This window comes from Triticum dicoccoides, chromosome 4A (assembly GCF_002162155.2).
Source record: "Triticum dicoccoides isolate Atlit2015 ecotype Zavitan chromosome 4A, WEW_v2.0, whole genome shotgun sequence".
Lineage (NCBI taxonomy): Eukaryota > Viridiplantae > Streptophyta > Magnoliopsida > Poales > Poaceae > Triticum > Triticum dicoccoides.
In genome coordinates, this window is record NC_041386.1 from 13,284,396 (window position 1) to 13,305,854 (window position 21,459).

The 21,459-nt window shown below is 46.4% G+C and overlaps 1 pseudogene; it reads right to left on the reverse strand.

Moving 5' to 3' along the window:
- Window positions 1–21,459, reverse strand: part of LOC119283358 — a 45,888-nt pseudogene that overhangs the window by 12,868 nt on the left and 11,561 nt on the right.

A 21,459-nucleotide genomic window follows, 5' to 3' on the forward strand; every position in this document is an offset into this window, starting at 1 on the left:
ATCATTCATCACATCCTTTGGCCATATCACATCACATAGCATACCCTGCAAAAACAAGTTAGACGTCCTCTAATTGTTGTTTGCATGTTTTACGTGGCTGCTATGGGTTTCTAGCAAGAACGTTTCTTACCTACGCAAAAACCATAACGTGATATGCCAATTGCTACTTACCCTTCATAAGGACCCTGTTCATCGAATCCGATCCGACTAAAGTGGGAGAGACAGACACCCGCCAGCCACCTTATGCAACTAGTGCATGTTTGTCGGTGGAACCGGTCTCACGTAAGCGTACGTGTAAGGTTGGTCCGGGCCGCTTCATCCCACGATGCCGCCGAATCAAGATTGGACTACTAACGGTAAGCATATTGAACAAAATCAACGCCCACAACTACTTTGTGTTCTACTCATGCATAGTAACTACGCATAGACCTAGCTCATGATGCCACTGTTGGGGAACGTAGCAATAATTCAAAATTTTCCTATGTGTCACCAAGATCTATCTATGGAGAGACCAGCAACGAGGGGAAGGAGAGGATCTACATTCCCTTGTAGATCACGCGTGGAAGCGTTCAAGAGAACGGGGTTGATGGAGTCGTACTCGTCGTGATCCAAATCACCGATGATCCTAGCGCCGAACGGACGGCACCTCCGCGTTCAACACACATACGGAGCAGCGACGTCTCCTCCTTCTTGATCCAGCAAGGGGGGAGGAGAGGTTAATGGAGATCCAGCAGCACGACGGCGTGGTGGTGGAAGTAGCGGGATTCCAACAGGGCTTCGCCAAGCGCTGCGGGAGGAGGGAGATGTGTCACGGGAGGGAGAGGGAGGCGCCAGGCCTTAGATGTGATTGCCCTCCCTTCCCCCCACTATATATAGGGCCAAGGGAGAGGGGGGGGGGGGCGCAGCCTTGGCCCTTCCTCCAAGGAAGGGTGCGGCTAGGGAGGAGTCCCTCCTCCCCAAGGCACCTCGGAGGTGCCTTCCCCCTTTAGGACTCTTCCTTTTCCCTCTTCTCTTGGCGCATGGGCCTCTTGGGGCTGGTGCCCTTGGCCCATATAGGCCAAGGCGCACCCCCTACAGCCCATGTGCCCCCCGGGGCAGGTGGCCCCACCCGGTGGACCCCCGGGACCCTTCCGGTGGTCCCGGTACAATACCGGTGACCCCGAAACTTGTCCCGATGGCCGAAATATCACTTCCTATATATAATTCTTTACCTCCGGACCATTCCGGAACTCCTCGTGACGTCCGGGATCTCATCTGGGACTCCGAACAACATTCGGGTTACCGCATACTAATATCTCTATAACCCTAGCGTCACCGAACCTTAAGTGTGTAGACCCTACGGGTTCGGGAACCATGCAGACATGACCGAGACGTTCTCCGGTCAATAACCAACAGCGGGATCTGGATACCCATGTTGGTTCCCACATGTTCCACGATGATCTCATCGGATGAACCACGATGTCGAGGATTCGATCAATCCCGTATACAATTCCCTTTGTCTATCGGTACGATACTTGCCCGAGATTCGATCGTCGGTATCCCGATACCTTGTTCAATCTCGTTACCGGCAAGTCTCTTTACTCGTTCTGTAACACATCATCCCGTGATCAACTCCTTGATCACATTGTGCACATTATGATGATGTCCTACCGAGTGGGCCCAGAGATACCTCTCCGTCACACAGAGTGACAAATCCCAGTCTCGATTCGTGCCAACCCAACAGACACTTTCGGAGATACCCGTAGTGCACCTTTATAGTCACCCAGTTACGTTGTGACGTTTGGCACACCCAAAGCACTCCTACGGTATCCGGGAGTTTCACAATCTCATGGTCTAAGGAAATGATACTTGACATTAGAAAAGCTTTAGCATACGAACTACACGATCTAGTGCTATGCTTAGGATTGGGTCTTGTCCATCACATCATTCTCCTAATGATGTGATCCCGTTATCAATGACATCCAGTGTCCATGGTCAGGAAACCGTAACCATCTATTGATCAACGAACTAGTCAACTAGAGGCTTACTAGGGACATGGTGTTGTCTATGTATCCACACATGTATCTGAGTTTCCTATCAATACAATTCTAGCATGGATAATAAACGATTATCATGAACAAGGAAATATAATAATAATCAATTTATTATTGCCTCTAGGGCATATTTCCAACAAAATCTGTAATCCACCTGGGAATTCCGTAGTTGTCGGCCTCCTTGGTTGCTGTATCATGTGTTCGGCAATAGAGCTGCCGGACAGTGTTTCCAGAGATTGAAGTCCTGAAAGAAAAAAATAACCAAACGGGAAGCCCCTAGTGCGGTTTAGGCCGCATTTTGGGGCGTGCCGTAGTTGTGCCTCCCCCTCCCCATCTGTGCCCATGGTATTTTTATTGCGTAATTATGTACGCGCGACACGAACAACGCCGTTGGGCTGGGATTGGGGTGGCCGCCGTATTGCTACGCGAGCTCAGATCACGCTAGGCGGTCTATTCGCCGATTGCCCCGAGCGCGCTTGAAGGTGTCCGGGCTTTGAAACGCCAAACTGCTAGATTGCCTTGAGAGGCTGCTTTGCGCTTCTGCTGCGAGGGCCGCGGTGGGATCCTCTGTTCGGAGAGAGCGCTTTGTGTTTCCATTGACTGTAATAACTCCGTGAGGTCCTGGCATCTTGAGCTTGAGGTATGCATAATGTGGTACCGCATTGAATCTAACGAATGCGGTTCATCCGAGCAGCGCGTGATAACCACTATGGAACGGGACTATATCGAAGATTAACTCTTCACTTCGGAAGTTATCCGGGGATCCGAAGACCAATTCCAGTGTAATTGAGCCTGTGAAGTGGGCCTCTATGCCTGGAATGACGTGATCCTTGAGGGGTCTATACCCATTTTGTGCACTGTGTCCTAATAAAGCAGGTTCAGGCTGCTGCCGCCGTCCATAAGGACTCGAGTGAGGTGAAATCCGTCGATGATTGGGTCTAGGACCAGTGCGGCGAATCCGCCATGACGGATACTAGTGGGGTGGTCCCTGCGATCGAAGGTGATCGGACAGGAGGACCAAGGGTTGAACTTTTGGGGCGACTGGCTCCAACGCATATACGTCCCTGAGCACACGCTTCCGTTCCCTCTTGGGGATGTGGGTTGCGTATATCATGTTCACCGTCCGCATTTGCGGGGGAAACCTCTTCCGTCCTCCAGTGTGCGGCTGCCGGGGTTCTTCCTCGTCATCGCTATGCGGCCCCTTGTCCTTGTTTTCGGCAATTAAATTGCCGGCCTGCTTGAACACCCAACAATCCCTGTTGGTGTGATTGGCTGGCTTGTCTGGGGTGCCGTGTATTTGACACGAGCGATCGATTATACGGTCCAAGCTGGACGGACCCGGCATACTTTGCTTGAATGGCTTTTTCCGCTGAACGGGTTTAGAGCCTTTGAATCCGGCATTGACTGTCGTATCCTCAGTACTTTCGCCGTTAATGTGGCGCTTATGCTTGTTGCGACGTGACCTGCTGTTGCCGTCCTTGGTATCTGAGGTAACATGGTTCTTTGATATGTTGTTACTGCGAGCCAGCCAGCTGTCTTCTCCCGCACAAAAGCGGGTCATGAGTGTCGTGAGGGCTGCCATAGATTTCGGCTTTTCCTGACCAAGGTGCCAGGCTAGCCACTCGTCTTGGATGTTGTGCTTGAAAGCCACTAAGGCCTCCGCATCCGGACAGTCGACGATTTGATTTTTCTTTGTAAGGAACCGAGTCCAGAATTGCCTGGCCGACTCTTCTGGCTGCTGAATTATGTGGCTCAAGTCATCGGCGTCTGGTGGTCGCACATAAGTGCCCTGAAAGTTGTTGAGGAATGCGGCTTCCAGATCTTCCCAACAGCTAATGGAGTCCGCCGGCAAGCTATTAAGACAATGTCGCGCTGGTCCTTTGAGTTTTAGTGGGAGGTATTTGATGGCATGTAAGTCATCACCACGAGACATGTGGATGTGGAGGAGGAAGTCCTCAATCCATACTACGGGATCTGTTGTGCCGTCGTATGATTCAATGTTTACAGGTTTGAAACCTTCTGGGAATTGATGTTCCATTACTTCGTCTGTGAAGCATAAGGGGTGTGCGGCGCCTATGTATTGGGCTATATCGCGACGCAGCTCGTATGGGTCCTGCCCGCTGTGTTCGGCCTGGCCGGATTTGCTTTTACTGTATCCGGCGTGACGTTTACCGTCTCGTAGAGTGGTGCGCCCTCGTGATCCGTAGATCGATCTTGAATTCTTTGCTTTGTCCTCTAATATGTTTGGCAGGTCTGGCGTATCTCCCCATGCCTTTTTATTTGGATAGCGTTGGGGTGGAGGCTGAGCTTTTGGCTGGAATGCCTCTCTATCGCGGCCACGAGGTGGCCGATCAGCCGTATCATATGCTTCTTCCTCCAGTCGGGGTAGTAACCTGCGCCTTGGGTAACTCTTGGAGGGACGATCGAGTTTATATTCCTCGGCCGCGAGGACTTCAGTCCATTTGTCAGCTAGCAGGTCTTGATCAGCTTGAAGCTGCTGCTGCTTTTTCTTCAGGCTATTTGCCGTGGCCATAAGCCTGCGCTTGAAGCGCTCTTGTTCGACGGGATCCTCTGGTACGACGAATTCATCATCGCCGAGGCTTGCCTCGTCTTCGGAGGGGGGCATGTAATTGTCATCCTCCTCCTCTCCGCCATCTGCTCTCTCAGGGGTACCGTCCGATGGCAGAGCTAGGTCATACCCATCGTGACAGTGCGGCGCGCCCGGCTGTGGCTCGAATCCGTCGAAGATCAAGTCCCCACGGATGTTGGCCGTGTAATTCAAACTTCCAAATCTGACCTGATGGCCAGGGGTGTAGCTTTCAATCTGCTTCAGATGGCCAAGCGAATTAGCCCGCAGTGCAAAGCCGCCGAATACGAAGATCTGTCCGGGGAGAAAAGTCTCACCCTGGACCGCATCGCTATTGATGATAGTAGGAGCCATCAAGCCTAACGGCGACGACACAAAGGAACTCTCAATGAAAGCACCAATGTCGGTGTCAAAAACGACGGATTTCGGGTAGGGGGTCCCGAACTGTGCGTCTAGGCCGGATGGTAACAGGAGGCAAGGGACACAAAGTTTTACCCAGGTTCGGGCCCTCTTGATGGAGGTAAAACCCTACGTCCTGCTTGATTAATATTGAAGATATGGGTGTTACAAGAGTAGATCTACCATGAGATTAGAGAGGCTAAACCCTAGAAGCTAGCCTACAGTATGATTGTATGTTGTGATTCTTGTCCTACGGACTAAAACCCTTCGGTTTATATAGACACCGAAGAAGGTTAGGGTTACACAAGGTCGGTTACAAAGGAGAAGATATCCATATACGTATTGCCTAGCTTGCCTTCCACTCCAAGTAGAGTCCCATCCGGACACGAGACTAAGTCTTCAATCTTGTATCTTCATAGTCTAACAGTCCGGCCAATGGAGATAGTCCGGCTGTCCGGAGACCCCCTAATCCAAGACTCCCTCAGTGTCCATCAGCACATAATCCAGTTGGTCTGCTCACTTCTCTACTACTATTAAAATAGCCAACAAGGGGCAGACGAAAACTGCCCTCCCATGTTCGGTGAAAAAATAATGCTTATGATTACAAGGGAAACATCACGTAATCTCCGGCTGGGTTGTTTCTCTACTATCTATCTACTACTATTAAAAATAATGCTTATGCATACAAGGGAAACATCACGTAATCTCCAGTTGGGTTATTCAACTGAACACACACAAAAATCTGAGCCGGCCCTCAAGGCATCCAGATTGACCTACGCCCTACGCAGCCGGCGAGGCACCCGACGACGGACGCGGCGAGGAGTACGCCCTACGCAGCCGGCGAGGCACCCGGTGACGGACGCGACGACGAGTAATTTGCCATCACAGGTCTATGCTCTTCTGGACTTCCTAAGGCTTTTACATGCCGCCACCGTCCAGGCTTGGTACGCTTTGAGACGCCACCGCCCAGGCTGTCTTGCCTTATCGTCGTTGAGCTCATACCACGGCGTCACCGTCCACGAACTCCTCTGCAACGCAGGTGCGCCCTCATTTCCTCTTGTCTTCATCCTGCGATATATACTAAAACACATCAGCGACGGCCAGTTTGTAATTTAACCAACACATGAAAGCAGTTAAGAACCATTGTTACATCCCAGATTTGTTAGACTCTCTGTAAATTGCTGACGAATAATGAGGCACCTATGAAAACTCATCCCTATAACTACTGAAGATGAATTTCATAAGAAAATTAGTCAGAACTTGCAGAACAAATTAGTACTTTTAGATCTGAAAGTCCTCAGTCAGTGTCCACTTCAAATATAATTGTATTATAACAATTTGCCATTCACAGGGTTCAAGAACTTCGTATGGCCCCTACCACTCCCAACGGGGCATGCACACCATTCCAGGATATAACCAACAACCACTCCTTGGGTACTTAACCCAATCACTCAATTTCTTATTTATTTTGCTCAGCTGCTGAACTGTGTCATGACTTGCAGACTGTAAAGAGATAAAAAGGCAGAGGGAAAGAGAGCGTTATGCACAAAATAGGGATGGGATAAATAAGAGACGACGTGAAGCCTACAAACAAAAAAAATGGCGCAGCAGACATCAATGGACTGGAAAACAAAACACACACAGAGTCGGCTGTGTCACAAGGTAATGATTGTCGACTTTGGTGATTTATAGCCCAATGGTATTACCATTTAATGATCTACTATTTGTCTATTCAGACCATAATGGGCTTTGAGATACGGGGGAAAAGGGAGCAGTCTGCACACAATACAGATGAACTATGTGAGGGACAACCCAAATCCAGTGAGCACAATAAGCATATTGATGCCGCCGCCGATGGCAGTAACATTGTCTCACAGGTGCGAGCTACCGGACAAACGGCAGTCACACAACTGCAAACCATAACATGTGAAGAAGAGCCTAGGCCAAGTTCAATGCAGCTCAACGAGAATATCTATGACGACAATGAGACCAATTGGTTGCACAGAAATGATGCGTACCAGATGCAGCGACATTCACGACGATTGCCATTCACCCAACTGTCAGGGGAGGAGAACCCCCAACTCAGTACAATCATGAACCTACATGACCCAGATGAGTCTTTACAAAACAAAGGTTAGTTCATTGAAATATTTAGGCTACAAATATAATAGTTCATTCAGCTACAATAATGTCATGATGTAAAAGTACTGATTTATAATACAACAAAATGGGCCCTCTTTTGAGTGATTGCACTGAGTTGGGGGTTCTCTTTTGTTCATTCAGGTCTATTGTTGCTACAATAATTTCAATAGTGTTTATTTCTTCTGTATTTGGGCCCTCTTTTGTTCATTCAGGAACGAAGTCTACTTATGGAAGGAAACAACCTATACTGATCCAAACAACTTACAATAGTCCAGGAATGGAAACGATCCCTGATGCGGGTCGTGCCACTCAGAATCTAATTGGTATATTTTTACTAACTTCAATTCATCTTTGATTCTTACTCATTTTTCCCATATAAAATGTTATCAGGCGACAACCACGGCGAAGATCCATATGGAATACTAGAGCCTGATGCCCACACGATTAATATTGATGGTACACATAATATCATTTTAAGTCTCCTCTCCCCCGGTTACCTTTGTTCCATGTCCTAAGTGTTATTTGAAACACCTTTTGCATAATCGAATGTGTTGGCGGCTAGACTGCTTGGCAGGCAACAACCTTGGAGATGATGACCCTGATGAGGAAGCTAGGATGTTCGCCCAACCAGGTCTATTGTTTCTATCATGATGTACCAATAGAATATATAATACAACAAAATGGTTTGTTTTGCAAATTAATTTAATGCAAATGTCTACACTTTTCCAGATGTTGATTTTCAATCCTACCTTGTGGATCGGAATCATGGTGATGGAACTCGCACTAATGACACTCATGACAGGGTATACATGAATCTGCCCAAAAAGCACCATGTCCTTAGAAAGGTTAGCGACTGCTGCCACTGTGGAGCATTGCGGTTTCAATACGAGGGGCCTGCATTTTGTTGCAGAAAGGGCAAAGTGGGTGTGTTTACTCCAGAAGTTTCTGACGAGTTGAAACGGTTGTTTACAAGTCAATCGGATGATGATGCTAAATATTTCAGAGAGAATATACGTTATTTCAACTCGCACTTCTCATTCACAACTCTTGGTGTCACTCTTGATCGTCAAGTCAGTACTGCCGCAGGAACCGGCGTCTACACTTTTCGTGAGTGTGCCCAGTTGTACCACGCTCTTGATGATCTGATGTCCGGTGAATATGGCCCTCAGCATCTGCAACTATATATTTACGATACGGATGAAAACTTGATTCACAGGGTTAAGAGGTCTCCAGATCTTAGGCTAGATCTCATACAGAAGATTCTGACAATACTACAACATAACCCTTATGCTCAGGCTTTTAGAAGCATTGGTGTTGTTCCGAATCTGGATGAATATAGGATCTCACTGAACACAGATATCAACCTTGATCAGCAAAGGTACAATGCGCCAACTACTTCGCAGGTAGTAGCAATATGGGTTGAAGGAAGTGACCCTCAAAATACCTTTGATAGGAGTGTTTTCGTGTATGGCAAAGGAGATCGTCCCGTGTATATGAGAGCATACTATGGCTGCTACGACCCTTTGTCATATCCACTATTCTTCCCACATGGGGAGATTGGTTGGAATCGTTGGATGCCATATATTGGGCTCCCCGATGCCACAACCCAAGGTTCAGTGCATGATTCTGTACCACAAAGGAACCAACCTACTGCTTTTCATTCAGGTATGATGTTCATAGCAGATTTATATACATATTGGGTCAAATTAAAACTTAGTCAGTCGTCCATATTTCAGACAACAACATGATGGGAGAACAAGTTGGTCATACTCATACCACACAGCTTGAAGACCAGGGCACTGATTTACCTGCAGGTTTTGCACGTAGTTGCTGTTTTTTATATTCTTATGATTCTATCTATCATACCAACTTTTTTTGTTAATCAATTTTTAGATGACAATGATGATAACCTGGAGGAGTTTGGAGACAATGAGATTAATGCCACAAAATCCAGGAAATTTGTTAGCGCGAGGGAGTACTATTGCTTCAAGCTACAGGTCCGAAAAAAGCTTTTTAACATCATCTTATTCGGGGGGCGCCTTTTCCAACAGTGGGCTGTTGACATGTACATCAAGATTGAGACAATGAGGCTTGACTGGTACTCATGGCCAGAAAATCAAAAGGTTATATGTGCTGACCTATACCAGGTAACATGCTTCTGTTAATACCAATAAATCACATTATATATGATGCACTCTTTGCTTCAACCTTGTACACTACTTAGCGTCAAATATTGATTCGTTATAGGGTCTTGTTGACACCGTCTATGCCGGCGAGTCACGTGGTGATAGGATTGGCAAGAGAATAGTGCTTCCATGTACATTTTCTGGTGGTGACCGTGACATGCAGCGCAGGTTTCTGGATGCGATGGCAATAGTACAACGATGGGGTAAACCGGATTATTTTATCACCATGACATGCAATCCCTACTGGGAGGAGATAACTAAGGAAATGTTGCCTGGACAACTGCCGCAAGACCGTCCAGACCTTGTGGCAAGAGTATACAAAGCTAAATAGCGAAGTATGATGGACCTACTAATTAAGGGTAAGCATTTCGAAGAAGTTGTGACTTATGTAATGTCACCGAGTTTCAGAAACGAGGTCTCCCTCATGAGCATATACTTTTAATCATGAAAGCCAAAAGCAAGTTAAGGACCCCAGATGACTATGATCGGGTGATATCTGCAGAGATACCCGACAAGAAGAAATATCCTGTTCTCCATGATCTGGTAGTCAAACACATGTTGCACGGACCATGTGGTGCGCTGAAGAAGATTTCCCCTTGCATGATAGATGGACAATGTCGGTTTCATTACCCACGAGATTTCTGTGATGCCACATTACAAGGGAAAGATTCATATTCGATCTACAGAAGGAGGGACGATGGGGTTCGAGTTAGGATCAGAGGAGCAGATTTGGACAACAGATGGGTGGTCCCTTACAACCCCTTCCTGCTAATGACATACAACCGTCACATTAATGTCGAAGCATGCTCGAGCATCAAGGCAATCAAGTACTTGTTCAAATACATCTACAAAGGGCATGATAAGGCATCATTTGCATTCGAGCAAGATATTATCAATGATGGGGGAATCATCAACGAAATCCGATAGTATAGGGATGCACACTATATATCTCCTCCGGAAGCTATTTATAGGATATTTGGCTTTAAAATGTTTGGTGTCAGTCCATCTGTGTTGCAGCTCCAACTTCATCTACCAAACATGCATACATTTGCATTTAGGGCTTATGAAAATCTGGAAGATGTTGTTGCTCGGCCATCTTCTTCCAAATCCATGCTTACCGAGTACTTTGAGATGAACCAGAAGTATCCAGAGGCACGGAAATGGCTGTACAGAGAGATCCCAGAACATTATAGGTGGATTGCCAGTAATAAGAAGTGACAACCAAGAAAAAATAATAGACCACAGATTGGAAGACTGGTGTATGCACACCCTGATGAAGGAGAGAGGTACTACTTGCGGGTGCTCCTCAGCCATGTCCGAGGTGCCACTTCATTTGATGATTTAAAAACAGTGAATGGCAATCCATGCAATTCCTTCAGAGAGGCGTGTGAGCACTTAGGACTCATTGAGCATGACAGGACACTTGATGATTGCATGACAGAGGCAGCAACATTTCAGATGCCTTCTGCTCTTAGACGGTTGTTTGCAACTATAATGGTATTCTGTGAGGCAACATAAATCCGTCAGTTGTGGGACAAACACCTAGCATCGATGTCTGAAGATTACCGTTGTACTCAATCGAATGAGGCAGCACTTGAGCAGATGGTCCTTAGGGATATCAGGGATCTGATGCAATCCATGGGAAAGGATATTAAAATGTATGGGCTTCCGGATTTGGTTGACACAGATGGTTCTTCAGACGCCGAGTATAGGGAGGTAAAAGAGGAGAGGCAAGTTAAAGCAGATCAAGAACATCTAGATCTATTCAACTACCTGAACAATGAGCAACTGGCTGGTTTCAATGACATAATGGATCATGTGACGAACCAAAAAAGCCAAATATTCTTTGTTGATGGTCCTGGAGGCACTGGGAAGACGTACTTGTACAAGGCATTGCTTGCGAGGGTCCGTTTGATGGGCCTAATAGCGATCACAACTGCTACGTCAGGTATTACAACGTCGATAATGCCCGGAGGCCGGACTGCAATCTCCAGGTTCAAAATTCCAATCAAGCTCACTGACAGCAACATGTGTAGTTTCACAAAGCAGAGTGGTACGACAGAGTTGCTTAAACAGGCATCCTTGATAATTTGGGATGAAGTTGCTATGACAAAGCATTAAGCAGTTGAGACGCTTAACAGATCGCTGCAGGATATAATGGAATGTCCTCTACCGTTTGGTGGAAAGGTTGTCGTCTTTGGTGGGGATTTTAGGCAGGTCCTCCCCGTTGTGACCTGGGGGACAAGAGCACAGATCATGGATGCTACACTTTTGAGATCCTATTTGTGGGAGAACATCCGCAAGATACGCCTCACGCGTAATATGCGAGCACAAGCGGACCCTTGGTTCTCTGAATACCTCCTTAGGATAGGCGATGGAATGGAAGAAACAATTGGCGACGACTATGTGTGTCTCCCTGAAGACATTGTGATTTCTTATACCGAGGACGAAGAACCTGTTAACAAGCTCATCAAAGATGTCTTCCCATCCCTGCACACCAATGCTATGTCGAGAGAGTATATGAGCACACGTGCAATCCTCTCGACCAAAAACGAGCATGTGGATGACCTGAATGACAAGATGATCTCCAGGTTTCCAGACAAAGAAAAGGTGTACCAAAGCTTTGACTGTATCGAGGATGACTTCCAAAATAATTACACGATTGATTTGCTGAACTCGCTCACACCAAATGGGTTGCCCCCGCATGTGTTGAGAGTAAAAATGAACTGCCCGGTCATTTTGCTACGGAACCTCGACCCTCATAATGGGCTATGTAATGGAATACGACTTACGATTAGAGCTTTCCAGGATAATGCAATCGATGCGGAGATTGTTGGTGGTCAGCATGCCGGAAAGAGGGTGTTCATACCTAGGATCCCTATGCCACCCTCGGAGGACACCTCACTTCCCTTCAAGCTTAAGAGAAAATAGTTCCCCATCTGCCTGAGTTTTGCAATGACCATTAACAAGGCACAGCGTCAAACCATCCCAAACGTTGGTATTTACCTTCCAGAGCCTGTATTCTCACATGGCCAGGTATATGTTGCATTGTCAAGAGGTGTCTCAAGACAGACAACGTGGATTTTAGCCAAGCCTAACAGGGAGGTTGATAAATCTAGGAGAAGCACCAAAAACATTATGTACACAGATGTTTTAGAGGGGTGAGGTACGTGCGATCGTTCGTATTTTCTTCGCACCTTTTACTTTTCTATAACTAATTCTGGACCTAGCACTTATCTTTTTTCTTTACTTCCAGGTTTTCATCAGATCACACTATATAATAATCATGAAAGAAGAAGGATGTCGATTTGACTTTTGACTCTGCATATCTGTATTGTTTATTTGTGTGATTTAGTTATTTGTAAATAAAAATCACAACAGCACACCTGAAGTATTGTAACTTTATGATGGCTGGATTTACTAGCACTTATCTTTGTTTTTTTTACTTCCAGGTTTTTATCAGATCGCACTATATAATAATCATGAAAAAAGAAGGATGTCGATGTGACCTTCTACTCTGCATATCTGTGTCGTTTATTTGTGTGATTTATTTATTTGTAAACAAAAAGCACACCAACACACTTGAAATATTGTAACTTTATGATGGCTGGATTTACTAGCACTTATCTTTTCTTTACTTCCAGGTTTTTATCAGATAGCACTATATAATAATCATAAAAGAAGAAGGATGTCGATGTGACCTTCGACTCTGCATGTCTATGTCGTTTATTTGTGTGATTTATTTATTTGTAAATAAAAAGCACACTAGCACACCTGAAATATTGTAACTTTATGATGGCTGGATTTACTAGCGTCTATCTTCTCAATGCAAATTTTCCTTGTACTTATGACCAGGGATAATGAGAAAACAAAATTACTAAACTCATCTTGATGGTTACACATCAATGCCAAGAGTTTTCAGCTGTAGTACAACATTTGCAATGTTACATCCTTCAATCTCTGGAATATTAGATTCCGCTGGGTTAGCAAACTCATAACTAAAAGCACTTAGCTGGCCCCTCCTATCCAGCACGGCCACTGATGGTACAATAAACTGGCAAGAGAAAGGAAACACGAATTATATTTCTTTACGAAAAGGTTTAAGTTTTATCTGTACAAAATGGTAAAGGAAAGAAGACACAAAATCGAAGAAACGTTCCAATTAGCTTAACTCAATATTTCTGTATAAAATGTATTACGAAAATAACTCAATTAATTTAATGTGCTTGGGTATAAATAAAAGGAAAAACAATGTGGGGCCTGAGATAAATCAAAGGAAAGCGTGGGGCTAGAGATAAATCAAAGGGAAGTGTGGGGCCTGACATAGCGATCATGATTCCCTTTCCTCCTCACGCTATGGAAGTCCTTCCCGTGACTTCCACCTTGTATATTGCCTAGACCTAACGACCTCTCGATCAGGAGCCCAAATAAGCAAAGGGTTTTGCATCGTAGGGTTTCCCTTCAACCTCCCCTGAATCCTGCTTTGCGAGCTCGCTGCCACATCCTCACACTCCTCCACCGCGAAGGTCTCCTCCACCGCGAAGGCCTCCACCTTGCCGCACACATCTGCCAGTGGTGACCTATCATCGTCCTCCATGTCTGCGCCACAATCCCCGGTGGCCTGTACGGATCAATCTACAATAATCATGGTAATGGTATCTCTCTGCAATTTCATCCTATTCATGATTTCGCATCTGCAAAACAACAAGGGGATCCAACTAAGTAAAACAACATGATCTGTGTGACCCTACCAAATTACCAACATGCTCCGTGTGTGTCAGGACCCCGACTCGATGTCACATCGATCTAGCCTGTAGCACCTCATATCACTTTGCGGCCTCACGCACGGTATCCCCACGGGTGTCGCCTTACCTTTGCCCGGGACCGTTTGCGCCTTTTGGCTCATGTATATGATAGTGTCGCTAGCATCCATATGATAAGGAGCCCGGGCTGACATGACTAGTCGTAAACCCAAAGTGGCACAAACTTACAGGGACAGGCATCCATGACCCAGCATCGAACGTGTCGGTCATCAGCGAGTGAATCCAGGCTGTAGCACTGGGCTAGCAGGACTCCGGTGAACCGGGCTGTAGCGGGCTAACAGGACTCCGGTATTCATCGCGTGACATTTCCCCGAAGGGACAGACACAGGAACGAAGAAGGACACATGCCGGCCAGCCTAAGTGTTCCGGAGCAGTAGCAAGCTACCATGGCTCAGTGGAAACACTAGGAGACATTTCCCGGTAAGAGAGGCTACTAAAGATAAACAACTAGATGGTCAGATCCCACACATACCAAGCATTTCAATAACATACACACAATATGCTCGATATGTGCAAATACAACATGGCATCACAACATGACTCTATGACTCAAGTAATTTATTCAATAGGCTCCGAGGAGCGAGATATTACAAACAGGGGTCTCATGACCCAACATTCAGAGCATACAAATCAAAGCACAAGCGGAAGCTATCATGTCCGGGTACAGACATCTATAACTGAAAAAGGCTGAGAAGCCTGACTATCTACCAGATCCTGCCGAGGGCACAAGATCGTAGCTGAGGTAACAAGCTAAACGTCGAAGTCCACGTGGAACTACTAGTGAGACGGAAGTCTCTCTGCAAAAACATAAAATAGGCAAACGTGAGTACAAATGTACCCAGCAAGACTTACATCAGATCTATCTACATATGCATCATTATCAACAAGGGGGTGGTGGAGTTTAACTGCAGCAAGCCAGCTTTGACTCGGTGGCTATCCTAAACTACGACTGCAAGCGACTCTTTTGAGGTGGCGCACACGAGTCCACATATTCACCATATCAATACACCACTATGGATCCGCTCCCGTCTCCCTACGAGAACGCCATCCATAGCACTCACGCTTATCTTGCGTATTTTAGAGTATCCACTTTCACTTGTCTATGAACTGATATAAGCAACCCAGAAGTCCTTTTCCGCGGACACGGCTATTCGAATAGATGATGTTAACCCTGCAGGGGTGTACTTCTTCACACACGCTCTCACCACTTACCGCCGTTTACACGACATGTACTCGGCAACCTTCAAGCGGAAGCCCAACGTGGGTGTCGGCCACGGCCTACCTAAACACTCGAGTCTCTAGTCCAGGTTTATCGCCTATTCGGGTTCCATCCATGAGGAGATCCGGCCGGAGTTTCGCTCACAACCCCAAACGATGTGAACAGGGTTCCCGAGACACCAAACGGGCGCCCGGTACACCGTGCCACGTGCCTACCGCATCACAGCCCACCCCTACGGTCAGCGCTGAGCACGGCCTCCAGCATACTACAAACACCAGAAACTACTTGCAACTCCTGGACAGAGGACAAGGGTGATCAAGAAGCCGAGAGGGTCCATTGGTTTCGGGCCCAATGCGTGGTAGTAGATGAATCATGGATCACAAACACAGAACTCAGTTCCTGAGGACGGCTGCAATGAGACAACCCACCATGTACTCCTACATGGCCTCTCACCGCTACCTTTACCAAATCGTATTCACACACTTAGCTCACACACAGTAGGACATGTTCACACACCTCTGATTCATCCCCGATGAATCAGACCTGACTCAACTCTAAGCAGTAGCAGGCATGACAAACAAACATGAATGATTAGGCACAACAGGGCTCAAACAACTCCTACTCATGCTAGTGGGTTTCATCTATTTACTGTGGAATGACAGGTCATGCAAAGGATAAAGGGGTTCAGCTACCGCAGCAAGTAACAGATGAATCGATGTTGTCCTAATGCAGTAAAAGAGAGCAGGAGCGAGAGAGTGGGATTTTATCGGAATGAACAAGGGGGTTTTGCTTGCCTGGCACTTCTGAAGATAACATTGAGTCTTCATCAGTGTCAACGATCACATCATCGGTATCACGTCTATCGAGAGGGGACAAATACCGGCAACACAGAAAGGAACACAATCAATGCAATGCACAATATGATGCATGATCATGACATGGCAAAATGAATGTGTTTTGAGCTAATGCAACTAAAACCAAATTAAATGAAGTTGGTTTGAATCCAAGATTCAAATTCAAACTCCATATGTGGTTATTTAAATGTCATTCACTTCATTTGTCCTAAACAGTAGTGATAAGTTGTTCTAACATGCATGAAAATGGTACAGATGGATTCCTTGAATTTTTCTGATAATTTTTCATATATAAATTATTTAATTTGGAGTTACGGTTAATTTTCTATGAATTTTGGAAGTTTTAGGCATTTTTCTGGAATTTCAGAATTAAATTAAATCCAGAAAGCATTACTGCGTCAGCATGACGTTGGCATGACGTCAGCAAGTCAACAGGGGCCGGCTCGGGTCAAACCTGACGTGTGGGGTCCACACGTCAGTGACACAGGGGCTAATCCCGCGTTGACCCGGGCTTTGACCCACTACGGGGCCCACTGTCAGTGGCTGTGGGGGGGTGTTTAAGCGTCATTAGTGCTAATTAGGCGTGCCACGTCGGCAGTCGCCGGAGTGTCGCCGGCGACGACCACGGCCGACAGCGGAGGTGCACCGTGCGCTCGCTACGGAGCACCATTTGACGTGCGGTTTGCTCCTACGGGTTCCTGGGAGGAAGGCGCATCTAAAGAGGCAAGTGACAGCAGCTGGGGTGGCCGGAGCTGCCGGCGGCGAGCTCTTTTGCGGCTGTCGGAGTTCGGGCAATCTCGGGGTCGGGGTTAGGGAGCACGGCAGGAGGAGCTGGGGCGTGCTACGGACTCCTGAGATCACGGTGAGCACGTCAGTGGGCTCGGATACGAGCTGGGGTGGCTGTGGCCACGGCCACGCCATGGCCGGCGACGAGAGATTCTCGGGCAAAGTGGTGGGGCTAGCTAGAGAGGGAGGTGGGGCACGGGGAGAGGGGGAATCGGGTCGAGGGCTCATCGCGGTTCTTCTGGTGCTGCTGGCGAGGCAGGGGAGGCACGGGGTCCGGCGAATCGGCGGCGGCGGTCCTCGGTGGCCGAGGAGGGGAAAAGCGTCGGGACGGCGCTTCGGGGCTTCTCCGGTCGCGTGAGTCGACGGGGAGGTCGTGGGAGGCACTGCGGAGCTCAGGAGCACGTCGGGGAGGAGAGGGGGTGGCGGTGGCTGCGGCGGTGACGAACGGCGGCGACGATGGCGTTCGGGTGTGCGAGAGGGAGAGGCGAGGGAGAGACGAAGGGGACGAGTGAGGGGGTCCAGGGGTTCGAGGCGGCGCCGAAGAGAAGGCCCGAGGCGTCGCGGTGGCGAGGGACGCAGGCAGGCAGGGAGGTGGCGTGTCGCCACGGTGCGCGCGTGCGCTGTCTCCCTCCTCTGCCTACTGGCAGAGGTAGAGGACGACTGGCACCAGGCCAGTGGGCTGGGCTGTCCACTGGGCCAGCCAGGTAAGGGGCCAGGTAAGACTCTCTCTCCTTTTTCTAATTATTTTAGTTTTCTATTTTGCAGGTTTGTTTTGAATTTGGTTTTGAAACCAAATTAATTTATTTTGCTTCTGACAATATTTTTAGGAGCTAAAAGAATTAAAACAATGCTCCACCAAATATTTCAGAATTATTGGACCTATATTTATTTAATAGTAGATATAAATCCAATTCAAATAATTATTGATTTAATTCAAATGCCCAAATTAAATGTTTCTGAGACACCAAAAATATTGGTTTGGATTTTACCTCTTGCCAATATTTCCAGAGGATAACAGGAACATTTTCTTGGACTCATTTGATGAAATTTAAATGTTGGTTATTTTTAGAGGTCTTCTGAGGCTTTGAAAATTCCTCAATTCAATTTCATTTGAATTTAAACATGATGCACACCTGAGGTCTAGCCTAGTGCATGACAGGACCAGGGATGTGACAACTCACCCCCACTAAACGAGAATCTCGTCTCGAGATTCAAGCGTAGGGTAAGGTGAAGGGGAAACGCAACTAGTATAATGTTCACGATCCAGGGTGCACTTCAAATGAACGTTGATTTGAACACCATCTTTGTCTTGTCGTCTTGCCCTGAGAAATCCTGTCAACATGACAGGGGGGGGGGAGAAGGAGACTCTAGAAGGGTCGATCTCCTCGAAGATCGAACAACTCAAGATTAACTTACGGAATGAGACATAGAACCATCTTTCGGGTTGAGACACGAGATACACATCAATAGGGGTGGAAGAAACGGATGACGAAGGTTCACTAGGTAGACAACAATTTCATACCTAAGAAGGTGGTAAACGATTGTCAACGTAGCGAGGAGTTGAGTTGCCATGATACCATAACGATACACCTTAGGGAAGGTGACTCGTAGAGATATCCCCTTAAGTGGCAAAAAGAATTACTTTTGATTCAGAGATCATTGAAACTCTTTAAACCAGCCTAAGGCAATTCTCGAGCGATCATTTGGAGGGGGTCGGTAGAATGGCATACTCGGACTTGGATGATGTGGATTACCTTGTTGAAGACAACGTAATGGATGAATTTGCTTATCACCGGAAATGGAAGAGACCCATGGTAGAATGGCACATTGGCGGTGCAAGCTAGGAACAAAATGCAAATGCTAGGAATGATTCTGGTAACTGGGGAAGAACCCAACAATAGGGAGTGAATTCACTGGTTGAAGAGGTCATAGCATTGCCGAGGAAACTGAGAGTAATCCCAGTTAGAGCCGATGATAACACGTAACGCTTGTGCGTGCTCTCAAGAACTTGAGCATTTCCATATTCATCAAGGTTTTACCAACATCCATGTCAAGGGTCCGGCAACACAACTTGCTACCATGATGAATGATGATGGAGGATGTAGATGCAAAGAAAGATAACACCTTCTCAGATTTCATCTTAGCGAGGCCAAGGAAACAAAATCTGGATGATCGACCGAGAAACATTTAGCACTCCGCTTCTAATGTTCTCCTTGATGTGCTAGTGTAACCCATTCATAGAAATGGTCTGGTATCTAGGACATCAAGTAAAAGGTCGGACTTCGGGATCTCAAAATCCATAGGGGCAACTAGGGAGTAAATCCTACGAAATCCCTATGGGGAGGTGGCCAACTTCCTCAATCAAGATATTATAATAACAGGTCTTCCGGCTGGGTGTGTTGGCCACGACATCCACTTTACCGATTATCGAGGGACCAATATTATAGTTCTTGGAGAATGTTCCAACCATCATATCTGCCTGAGATTCAGATCTGGTTGGTGTCAGGATATCCCAGACTCATCAAGTCTAGAAAGAAAAATGAAAGTTTGCAACACAAATCGACGAGATGACGTTGCGAGATTCTCGGGAAATGAACTACGATAGTAAGCTCCAAAACATGAGCTGGTTCTGCTACAAACATGTGAACACGTTGTCCCGGACAAGCATGACCACGTGGTAGTCTTACAATAAAACACTACCGATTTCTGGTTGGGAACCATCACCGTGGATAACGAAGTCCTTGCATAAGTCATATGATTAGCTCTTATGAAGGAACTTCTTCCCCTTGAACAAATCAATCAGTGGCTTGGTGTGCTCAGGACACATATGGAATGAAGGTTGCAAGTCTCCAGACCACAGAATACTTCGCACGTGTGCATGACTAATTTGGAATGATTCCAGGGAAACAAAACAATCTTCCTCAAATTCATGGCGGCAACTTGCATCATATGCACATGAATTAGGGAAAATCACTACTTTCATTCAAACATATGCTTCATGAACGAAACACGAAGAAATGCTTACACAAGTTTCCAACACTAGGTTGATGTTCAACATGATTCATGGGGGGAGACAAAATGCTACTGATGGGCTCAACAGCAACTCATCGGAATTTCCATATCACTGGACTTCCACCATCATGTGAACACGGTGATAGCATTCGTCAGACCAAAGATGTAATGGTGTATGCTCGAGGGATCAACCACGAGTAGGACAACATTACGAGCATCGTTGGTACTGATTTGATTTGACGATAGCCCACACTCAAATCAAGGGATTGATAAGACAATAGGTCCAGCAACTGATCACAGGGACCAATCGATGAAGATATCATCTTTCTTCAACACACACTACACAAGAATATCCCTTTGGAACGAACTAAGTCAGACTAGTTTTTATCTTCCAACTCTCCAAGTTGTTGTCCAGCTTAACCAACTAGCTCAGGGATATCTAACACCGATTCTTGGAAAGAAGGTGGTTCATAAGAAACCAACTTGATCACGGGCTCAACATAACGGTCAGGTGACGACCTGGTAGTACTTCCGAGAAGATCTTCGGAAAATCACGAACCACCGATATGTTACTAAGCTCGAGAACAATCTTGCTTTTCAGGGCAAGATGATATGATCAAATGAGCGAGGACTTGACAAATCCTAACTCATCAATCAAAGAGTGCACCAGGAAATAAGGACTAGGTAGCACGATCAATCTTAGAATGGTGATTCAATAACCAACATACTAAGAATAAAATTATTATCCTTTAACTACCAAGCAACGAGGTTGCTAGGAGTATTGATTTCACACATCACAATTCATTTGTCGGTATTCCGGTTGCATCAACACGGAACCGAGGAATGAAAAAGGATGGCGAGAAGTATCACTATGTCAAGAATTCACAAAAGGTGGTGCAATTCTCATGAAATTCCTGTCATAAAGAAGGTAATACTTCAAGGTAGAACAGACCAGAAGCTGGATTGGCATTTTGATCTGCGGAATACAATTGCTTTGGCCCAATCCTAGATATGGATGAGATTCTGGAGTTTGTTTCTCATATTCATTCTGAAATAGAATGGCTTGGCGGACCACAAGGGTAATAGGCATCGACGAACGAATGCACGCATACTCTTGACTATCAATTGATAGGCGAGGGTCGGAAACAACTAAGATGGGACAACTCAAAAGAACATATGATTTTTGAGTTGTGGATGCATGGATTAGCATGTCGAACAAAGTTCAACATATTTCTTCCGGATAACCCATGCAGAAAGGTAGAACTGGCAGAGCCACAATATATAATGGCGAACTCATCAAGAATAATCCTGTTGTGATATTTCAGTTCAACGAGGAACTTCTGCCATAAGTAGTTCATGGTATTTGGAAGAAGAAGATACCACGGACTTCAAGGACTATCGCAAAGGTTACTAATATC